Here is an 11,006-nt window from a genome sequence, read left to right on the forward strand (position 1 = left end):
GGCCTAATGGACCAGGTAAACACGCGTCCTGCCGTCCTCCGAGCTGCAGGAAACGCACCAAGTTCCAGGTGGTTAATATTTAGCTCAGACCTCGTTCACTCAATACATTCATGATCCAAAATCTGACAGCAGGTGACCTCAGATCCGGTGAAGTAGGCTTTTATTTCTTTCACTTCATGTTTCGACCAATCCCGTTGCTGGAGGCAGAGTTATTTGCAGACAAACTAGACCAGCACATTCACATTTTAAAATGTAAATACACACATTCCTGTATATTTAATTAAGGTGTATGACAGCTCCCTCTGCTGGACAGTCTCACACCAAACTACATTTTCCGTTTGAAGCAACGTAGCTATAGTACATTGATGTGAGAAGGGTTGGTGGATTGAACGTGTTGTAGTAGCAGAGAATGGCCTGCGGGGCAGTATGTACATTGTTAAATACATGACTAGGCTTGAATTTAGTAGTAATATGGAGGTTTCGTATTTTTACAAAATGGATTATGTGAACATTGCTGAATAACATTCATCATGTATATTACATGTATTGCAAGAGTTTAGCTTGACATTAACCAAGTTAAAGGACAGTTAAATGAACAGCACCAAATATGCAGAAGTCAATGTGGGATTTTAATATATAAACAAAAACACTTGACAGAAGTTCAATACATATTTTTGTAAAGGAAAGCAGAGTAAAACATTTTTCCCAGATGATTCTTTTCAAAATGTCACCATTCAGAAAGCAAGTGATGAGGTTTGTGTAAAACCAGTCCTCCCTATCCAGCTCTTTCCCTGACTCTAAACCCTGACTCTCAACCCTAACGCTGAACCCTCTGAGGGCAGGAAGACGCTCCTTCAGTGTAAACGTTCAAGAAGGCCCTCCTTCAGAGTAAAGGTTCGAACCACGGAGAAGGAAGAAGAAGGGGAAGGAGTAGAGAGTAGTGAAGTAGTGAGGTTAGTGACAGACGTGAGGGAAAGGCGTGTGGAAGCACACGGCTACATGTGGGGTCAAGAAGATCACTCCCACTGGAGGTCATTGATACATCAGCCTCAGACCGCTGAGCTCAGCAGGTCTTCTGGAGGAAGAGGCTCAAATAAACTGAGGAGACGGGACCAGCAGGATGTCCGGATCAGGAGGGGTTCAGCTCAGGTGAGTCTGCCCCCGACCAAACAGGATCAGGTGAGGTTCAGCTCAGGTGAGTCTGCCCCCGACCAATCAGCTCTCCATCAGCTCTCCTCAGACAGAGTCCTGGTCTGGAACAAACAGCAGAAGTCTTGCTTCAATATGTGGTAAAACAGATGTAGTCGGTATATATGGTACAAACGCCGGTGGTAGCAGTATTCTACGAGAAGTGGCAGTGAGTGTTATGGTCACTTCAGAGTCAGGCTCCATCTACCTCACGACAGACATCCTCCACCAGGCAGGGCCTCCAGCACGGCTCCTCCACCAGGCAGGGCCTCCAGCACGGCTCCTCCTCCAGGCAGGGCCTCCAGTACGGCTCCTCCTCCAGGCAGGGCCTCCAGTACGGCTCCTCCACCAGCTCCTTCAGCATGGCTCCACCATCAGCTCCTTCAGCCATGGATTCCGGGTCTGGTTACAAACACAGAAGTTGAATACATATTTTTGTGAAGGAAAGCAGAGGAAAACATTTTCCCAAATGAATCTTTTCAAAATGTCACCACCATTCAGAAAGCAAGTGAAGAGGTTTGTGTAAAACCAGCCCTTCCTGACCAGCTCTGTCCCTGACTCTAAACCCTGACTCTCAACCCTAACGCTGAACCCTCTGAGGGCAGGAAGACGCTCCTTCAGTGTAAAGGTTCAAGGAGACACTCCTTCAGAGTAAAGGTTCGAACCACGGAGAAGGAAGAAGAAGGGGAAGGAGTAGAGAGTAGTGAAGTAGTGAGGTTAGTGACAGACGTCAGGGAAAGGCGTGTGGAAGCACACGGGTACATGTGGGGTCAAGAAGATCACTCCCACTGGAGGTCATTGATCCCTCAGCCTCAGACCGCTGAGCTCAGCAGGTCTTCTGGAGGACGAGGCTCAGATGAACTGAGGAGACGGGACCAGCAGGATGTCCGGATCAGGAGGGGTTCAGCTCAGGTGTGTCTGCCCCCGACCAAACAGGATCAGGTGAGGTTCAGCTCAGGTGTGTCTGCCCGGACCAAACGAGGACATGGATTAGGTTCAATATTTAACAGATGCAACATTATCTGAACCAAAGAGACGTCATTAAGGAGCAGGCAGGCTTTAGGGCGCCTTGCTCAAGGACGTATCACTGTATTCTGAAGACTTGAACCCGGCACCATTGGTTTGAGAGTTGAACCCCCAACCTAGTCCACTAGGTCCAGATAATGCAAACTTACGAGGAATCCTTTATGGTAGAGTCCTGGTCGTCCTCAGGATTTGCCTTCCAGATGTACGGCTTCTCCGTCAGCCCTCCAGACAGTAGTAGTTTTTCTCTAATGTAAGGTCACAAACACAGGAGTAGTTGGGCTCTAATGGCGCGTGACAAAGTAGCAGCTGTAGTTTGTCTGGTAACCAACCACAGTAGTACGCCTTAACTTCTACTGGACAAACTAATCCTGCATTACAACAAGTCCACTCTGCTTACTTTATGCAAACTTAAGAGGATCCTTGTTGATGGAGTGATGGAGTCCTCCAGAGTCTTGGCTCCTCCATCAGCTCTCCTGGTCTAGAACAAACAGCACAAGTCTGGTCCCAACGTCTGGTAACAAACACGTAGTTTGTCTTATTTTTAAGCCCTTTATTTCCAGTTTGTTTGGTTAATACAAACTTACAATCCTTGTTGGTAGAGTGATGGTCATCCTCCAGATTCAGGGCTCCCCTACCAGCTCGCCTCCGCTCCAGAAACACGTTCTAGTAAGAAAACACAGCGGTAGTTTGTTAACGCATGTCAAAGTAACAGCTGTATTTTGCCCTTTAAGTCAACCATGTAAGTAAATACAAACTTACGAGGAATCCTTGTTGGTTGATTCCTAGTCGTCCTCCAGCGTCTCAGCTCCTCCATCAGCTCTCCATCAGCTCTCCTCAGACAGAGTCCTGGTCTGGAACAAACAGCAGAAGTCTTGCTTTAATGTGTGGTAAAACAGATGTAGTTGTCTGGTATATATGGTACAAACGCCGGTGGTTTGTGGTAGCAGTATTCTACGAGAAGTGGCAGTGAGTGTGATATCACATCAGAGTCAGGCTCCATCTACCCCACGACAGACATCCTCCACCAGGCAGGGCCTCCGTCAGCTCCTCCACCAGGCAGGGCCTTCAGCACGGCTCCTCCATCAGCTGCTACAGCCATGGATTCCTGGTCTGGTTACAAACACAGTTGGCCACAGAAGTAAATCACCTGGAGACGCAACACACCCCACCTCCTGCATCTGAGGTTGACTTGTAAAATGGAAGACGAATTTAAAACATATTTAAACACTTAAATTAGACAACGTCTGCAGATTGTCGCGTTCAGCAATTCATCCACTACGGTCATAGCAGCACTAGTAACAATAATGGCTCATATGACTCCTACATAAATCTGGTATGAATCACAGCTTGGAACAGATGTAAAGTCATAAGATGATCAAAACCAGACCTAAACTACTGAGGATTTTAGTGTTTCAGATGAGGTTGGTGATGGTTACCCTCTGGTCCGGTGCTGCAGGCCCCTGGTCTCCAGCCTCAGTCTCCGGTCCATCCTGGCACCACAAGCCTCCGCTCCCCAGCCTCTCGGCCTCACCTTTCAGCTACAGCAGCAGATTTATATCAGCATTTGCCCAACAATAAACTTAATTGACTCATCCGAAACCTAGTTGCAAAATTAATTTAACTATTATTTTATAACTCAAGGCTGGAAAAGACTTGAGACCAGACATGAGCATTCCATTTTGGTAATGAAGACAGCAGTCCACAAGTTTAAAGAAGTGGTTCAGGCCATTCATTTCTCTACTCACACACAAGAGCACCGACATGTTCTGGAGGACTTGTGACAGGAGGTGGAGGTCTGGCTCTGGGTGAGGAGGTGGAGGTCTTGCTCTGGGTGAGGAGGTGGACACCTTGGGACAAACTACATGTTACATTTTTAACCTTGTACAGTTCTAGAGCATCTTCTACTGTAACATGTGGGAAGGACGGCCATTATTTTAGCTTTGATATTATCCAGTTGGTAACTCTGCACCAAAGTCGTTGTTTAACGTCATTCCATTTGGTAGGGTTTAACTTCTGTGGCAATTAATGCAGCAGATATTTAGAATGTACAAAAGCTGAAGTAACAAAGAACACTAAGCATTATTGAAATTCAATCAAATTTACTCAGCCATATTCAGTTGATGGGTTCTGTTGAAGAAATGTCAAATTGTCTTCCACCTTGAAATGATTTTCAGCCTTCACCGATGGTCAGAAATGGGCCCGCAAGTAGAACGCTGTTCGGTACGCAGCGAGAGTCCCGTCAACGTGATTAAAAGTACGGCGCAACCATCGGAAATTATCAACATATTGTACGATGTACGTGTCAGTATGTATTTAATATCAAACTTAAGTTGTTTAAAATAAGGGGCCACAATTCCCAATGGAAACTATAGTTTCGTTGGCAACGGCTCAAGGTTACGCAAATACAATCCAGAACGTTCAGCCAGATTCCCGTCCAACTAACTGCCAGGTGGCTTCTAATGGTTGTCAAGACTACAACGTATTATGCTAATCATTGGGACTAAATCAAGTGACCGCACTCAAAATCTTCCACGGCGGGAAGCACAAACCGTCCGACTGGAATCCGAACATTCCGGCCGGAACCAACCAAAGAAAAAACAGAACCAGCGCCTCACCTTGAGCTGAACGGAAGAAGATCCTGAAGTCCAGCGATGGTCTTCATTAAAACACAGCCAACAGACTTACCTTGAGGAGATCCGTTTGTTGCTGTTGGTCATAACTACAATTCATTGTACCTTTACATTATTATGCACCTAGTGTATACACGTTATATCAATCAAAACCGCACGAAGAACCAAACTACCAGGTACATCCAACAACAACAATTCCTTGCCTAAAAACAATGGAATCATTCAAATCAAAACCGTGTCTACATTTTACAATTATCTAGATTATTCAGGGTACAAACCATACAGAGCAAATCTAAACGTTGAGCTCCCAGAGAGCCAACCATAGCCCTGCAACGTCACCCTGACCGACTCATCACCAACAGCAAATCATGCAAGCTAGCCAACACATGTATAGGTCCAGCGAGAAGTGGGCATTTGAGCGAAAGGACTGCCCATAATAAAATAAAGCCCAATTCCTGAACTATCCAACCTGCTTCATGGTTGAAAGATTTACAGACTCGACATGCCATTGTGTTCTAATTACCTTTGTCTGCTCCCTCGTTAGTTATAAAACTCTACATCTCCATCGCTAGAGTGTTGCATCCTACTCATGAGGGTGTGGTCTGAGTGAGCAGAGATGCATGCTGGGATACAGTGCTGTCTGAAGTCTTCAGTTCTATAGACAAGTCCCTCAGGAGAAACCAAGTGTTTGAGAATCTGTCGCGACATAAGTTACATGCGCTGGAATATCCTTCAAGATGGCGCCAGGATTCTCAGAGGAGGAAGGCCAAGAGGAAGATGTGAGGGTTCTTCCTCCCAGCCAGTGGAACACAACAACGGCCTTCAGAGTACCATGGAACACTTTGAAACGGTCTCCTCTTTACACCTTGAAGCCCCAGTGAAGGTTTCCTTAACTCCTCAGCTGAAGAGAACAACTTCAGCTCGAAGAGCGCACTAGTTGGAGTCCCCAGATTGGTTCTGATTTAAGGGAACCAATCGTCAGCTTGTCCAGTCCGAAACAAATACAGTTCAGCCTGAGAAGACGTGCAACTGAGAGCAAGACAAGATCCACAGGGCTCTCCATCAATTCAGCCAGGTAGGAAGAGCCGTCTCATTACAGGTCCGAAGGTCATCTTGAATATCCATTGAGGTCCCTTTCCAACATCAGACTCTCCTTGTGGAATGCCTTTAGGTGTCCTTCCTCCATTGATCCTGATTGGTGTAGTCCTATTTTGAAGTCACTGATCTGAACACGCTGCTTGCACCCTTTTACACTTGATCTGGATACTCTCCTTCCTGCACAGTGTGTTGGATATCGTTGCTCCGGGCTCTTCACGTCTACTGGAGGCCTCAAGTAAACGTGTGGCCGTCCATCAGGAATGATTTATTTGACTATTCCAATATCCCAAGCCAATCACACAGACCCCCGTATGAACATTATCACTGTCAAAGCAAGCTGGACACACACTCATAGAACCCAGGACACACACGTAGAACCCCATGCCAGGTGTGAGTGGGAGACACACACCCACACAGCACCTAGCGATGCTCAAAAATCATCCATCTCATGTCAAACCAACACACACCACTGAGCCATGAAAGTCAAAACAATCATGCAGGGTAACCAGGGTAACCTCATGCCAAATAACATTCCATCATCCACCCCTAGCTCTCTTGCCAGGGCACCCAGAAAAAAACAACCAATGTCTCCAGAGACGTAAATTATTCTTCAGTGGCGTCCCACATTGATGATGGATTATGCTTGCCGTCTCCAAAATGTGTCCTGATTCAACGTCTCTGAAGTCATGCGTTTGTAGTCCAGTAGTTTCCTGAATGAGGGGCCTTCACAGATGCAAACGGTGCAGCTTTAGTCAGCCTGAGGACAGGAAGGAGGTCATCTGTTCAGAAGACCACCCAGTGGAAGGGGTTGGCTCTTGAGGAGCAGGATCCATCTGGGGATGGCCCCAAATAAGAAATGAAAATGTTCCTGAGGAGTCACGATGCCTGGAGGGGACTGTTTAATGTGTTCCATGGTTCTGTGTCAGACTGAAGTTGTGTTTTAGTCGTTGAGATGAGGAGCCCCCTCTTCTCCCCCTGGCGTTTCTCCTACTGAATCCCTGTCTCCGTCTTAAAGAACATTCTAGTTCATGTAACTGACGTCACAACGGTTTCTCAAACACTCGGTTTCCCCTGAGGGGGCGTGTCTACAGACCTGTAGACTTGAGACAGCTCTGTATCCCAGTATGCACCTCCACTCACTCAGACCACGACCTCATCAGTAAAGCAACAATCATGTGATGAAGATGCAGAGCTCAGGAGAGTAGCTGGAAAGAAGACATCAGAACACAACCCATTACTCCAGCTTACAACAATAACTTAGAACCTGAAACCATTAAAACCAACATAAACCAAACTATTAATGACATGCAGAGAGAGAGAGAGAACGAGAACGAGAGAGAGAGAAAATCCATGATATTCCAGAAAAGACCCAGATGTCTGGGGAACACATTGCACTTCACAATAGGAACACATAAAACAGTAAACTATTTAGAATATAATTATTTAGGCCTGAAAATAAGTCCCACTGGAAGTTTCAATCCAGCAGTCAATGAACTGAGAGAGAAAGCACGCAGGGCTTTTTATGCAATCAAAAGACAAATTTACGTTCAGATTCCAATTCGGCTGAAACTACTTCAAGCGATTATTGAACCCATCCTGCTCTATGGTAGCGAAGTGTGGGGCCCACAAACAAACCAACATTTTGACCAATGGGAAAAGCATTCAATTGAAATTGCAAACACTGCATTTTGTAAAAGCATTCTGCAGGTACACAGGACAACCACTAAAAACGCCTGCAGAGCTGAATTAGACAGTATCCACTTCTATTAGAAATCCAAAAAACGATCAATTAAATATTGGCTACATCTAAAACAAAGTGACCCCCACTCCTTCCACCACAAAGCCCTGCAAAGCCAAGAGATGAACAGGAGTCCCCTCACTCAGCTGGTCCTGAGGCTCTGTCCACAGACAGGTTCCCCCTCTGCTCAGACACAGGACCAGTCGGAGCACATACCAATTAGACTCAACCAAATTATAAAACATCAGAAACAAACCTACCTCACCCATTGGAACACTAAAACACACACAGAGCAAAATGCAGTGTTATCTGGCCCTAAATAGACAGTACACTGTGGCCCGCACGCAGAGGCCTAATAAGGCCTATATATTTTGTATTTGAAATGCAACGGCCTTTTCGTGGAGACTACGCTCAGAGCAGCTGGAACTGAACAAGAGGAAGGAGGAAAACGGACTTTGAAACAAATTTTGATTTTTTTTTTCTTGCTATCGGCCATGTTTGATTGTGTTGGTTATTGAACTGTTAACCCGCAAACTTGGTTCATGTTTATCAGCGTTACTATAGAGATCATGACGATAGCTGATGTAACGGGAGTCCGGGCGTGTGCAGGACCGAACCGCGCTGTATTATCACTGTTCCACTGCGCATAGACAGTAAAAAGTAGCCGAGACGGTTGAGGGGTTAGAAACCAATAAATGAAAATAGGCTATTTATTTCAGGTAGCATATTTTTCACCCAGAAGAAAAAAATTGAATCACGTTCCCAGCGCCCCCCTAGGTTGTGCTAACGCCCCCGTTGAGAAACCATGTCCTACACAGATCAACCTGCAGGTAGCCTAATGGGTTAACTCACCAGGAAGCAAAATACATAAATGAGCCCAAGAGTAATGAGAAACTAATGACTTACAGTTTGCAGTTCATCTTCATGGTTAAGTTGGGATACTCACAGAACTGCAGTGAAATATCCATGATAGACCTTTGAAGGAAGGAACAGTTTACTCATGGTCCCCAGACTTGGGCACTGTCCCACAGTTCAACATCTACCATCTCCATTAAATCAGATAAATGAATGACGATATAAATTCAGGGCTTTTGGGATCATCCAGCTTTCAAATAATGATTAAGATAGTTAACTAATCCTGCTTTTTAATACAAGTTATACTAATTATTTGACTGTCATAAGTCAAGAGTTTACGTCATAAGTCAATGATTTACCTCTTACTCTAACAAGTTTGAATGTATAGTCTCTAAAATGATACTTTCAGGTAGAATCATTATTTAAATTTCTAATGAGATTTCCTTCACACATTATCAGTGATTTATATTCAACATACAAGTCAACACAGTTGTGCTTTACCAACCAATTCTACTCACATCAGGTTCAGATGAGATGCTCCTCTTTACTTCGAAAAGTCTTTAACCAACACACCTCAACAAAACAGTACACACGGTTGGTTTCTGGGAACGCACAAAACACTTGGCAGGCGAGCTGCGGCAGGTGAGCTAATTAGTCAAATTGAACGCAGGTTCGTCCCTGTGTGTGTAGTGAGCGGATGTGGACAGCAGAGGGCGATGTTACCACACGAGAACATCTGCTCTCTGAGCGCTCTGCGAGATACCGTCTCCATTGCAACAGTAACTTGGCAGCATCCTGAACGGCCCTTTGAGGAGTGAGAAGGAAGCTTTCATCAAAGAGACCGGAGAGACTCATTTACTGGTTAAACTGGAGTCATCACCTACCGCCACACACGTTAACACACACACACACACACACACACACACACACACACACACACACACACACACACACACACACACACACACACACACACACACACACACACACACACACGCATACAACATATAGATACAAACCATATGCACACACACCATAGATATACACCATATAGATACACACACACCATATATACACACCATATAGATACACATCATAAAGATAAACACACTAAATAGACACACACCAAAGATTAACTTAATTTAGATACAAACTATATAGATACCCCCCCCCGCACGCACGCACGCACGCACGCACGCACGCACGCACGCACGCACGCACGCACGCACGCACGCACGCACGCACGCACGCACGCACGCACGCACGCACGCACGCACGCACGCACGCACGCACGCACGCACGCACGCACGCACGCACGCACGCACGCACGCACGCACGCACGCACGCACGCACGCACGCACGCACGCACGCACGCACGCACGCACGCACGCACGCACGCACGCACGCACGCACGCACGCACGCACGCACACACACACACACACACACACACACACACACACACACACACACACACACACACACACACACAGGAACCAGGACTTCCTTAAGGTCGTATTGCCTACGGGTAGGGGATAGGCATTACCTACGGGTAGGGGACAGGTATTATCTACGGGTAGGGGACAGGTATTACCTATGAGTAGTGTGGATAGGTATTGTGGATGTATAGGTATGGTGGATCCAGTGTTTCCCCCAGTAAATGTCTCAGTCAAGGTGGTAAGCAGTCGGTGGTGTTGTTGGCGCGGCGCAAAGCGCCGCGGCGAAAAATTTTGGGGGTATTTTGCTCAAAGATGCCAGTACGCATGAATGAAATAAACGACTGTTTATTTCCATATAAATAAACAACAGTAGGTACAAATGTTGTGCAAACATGCAGACACTACAAAATAAAATTAAAGAAAAGTGCAAATTAAATACAAATAATGGACAATACACTTAACTTTTGTATGCAAATTCAACTATTTACAGTTCCTTTTTTGGATCTTATTTGCGGCACAGCTGACAAGAGGCATCAGTGCATGCAATTCTGCGTGGCTGTGCAAAGAACAGTTCTAGCGCCCTGCTGTAATTGAACTTAGACACTGGTGGGCCATTGATGCTGATCTTCATGCAGGCTGTAAGACTCTTGCCCTGCAGTTTCGCAGGTCTGTCTTTATCTACACATAGAGTGAATGAAGTCAATGTTGTATATTTAATATTTTAAATTTTGAACTAAGATAGTGAGAAGATGATGGGCTTACCCTATTCATGGCAGAAAAATCTCGCTTTTTTTTTTTTTTTTTTTTTTTTTTTCCAACTTTTTTTTTTTTTTTTTTTTTTAATACATTGGTAGTCAAGGCGGGGCCCTAGTCTTGTTAAGGCGGCCGCCTTAACAAGACAGTGCTGGGGGAAACCCTGGTGGATCTATATGTGGACTTTGGTGATTGATGACCACAGAGTGACCCGCTGCCTCTGAGTGGATCATCCAACCCTGCTCTGTTCAGACCCTCCCCATTCAGAGCGGGTCACATGG

At 45.7% G+C, this 11,006-nt stretch overlaps 1 long non-coding RNA gene across 3 annotated transcripts; it reads right to left on the reverse strand.

Moving 5' to 3' along the window:
- Positions 1 to 562: 562 nt before the first annotated feature.
- Positions 563 to 9,141, reverse strand: LOC130377589 (uncharacterized). 3 transcript variants are annotated; one of them, XR_008894273.1, is made up of 10 exons: positions 9,054 to 9,141; positions 3,960 to 8,655; positions 3,651 to 3,752; positions 3,219 to 3,324; positions 2,974 to 3,065; positions 2,799 to 2,877; positions 2,612 to 2,692; positions 2,364 to 2,459; positions 1,397 to 2,152; positions 563 to 1,253 (listed from the first exon to the last, which is right to left on the reverse strand). It is a non-coding gene; the product is annotated as an uncharacterized LOC130377589 (long non-coding RNA). The 3 variants fall into 3 exon arrangements; XR_008894275.1 differs by lacking the exon at positions 9,054 to 9,141 and having other exon boundaries at positions 592 to 1,253; positions 2,612 to 2,725; positions 3,960 to 5,462; XR_008894274.1 differs by lacking the exon at positions 9,054 to 9,141 and having other exon boundaries at positions 592 to 1,253; positions 3,197 to 3,324; positions 3,960 to 5,462.
- Between the last annotated feature and the right edge of the window lie 1,865 nt (positions 9,142 to 11,006).

Source organism: Gadus chalcogrammus, chromosome 23, assembly GCF_026213295.1.
Source record: "Gadus chalcogrammus isolate NIFS_2021 chromosome 23, NIFS_Gcha_1.0, whole genome shotgun sequence".
NCBI lineage: Eukaryota > Metazoa > Chordata > Actinopteri > Gadiformes > Gadidae > Gadus > Gadus chalcogrammus.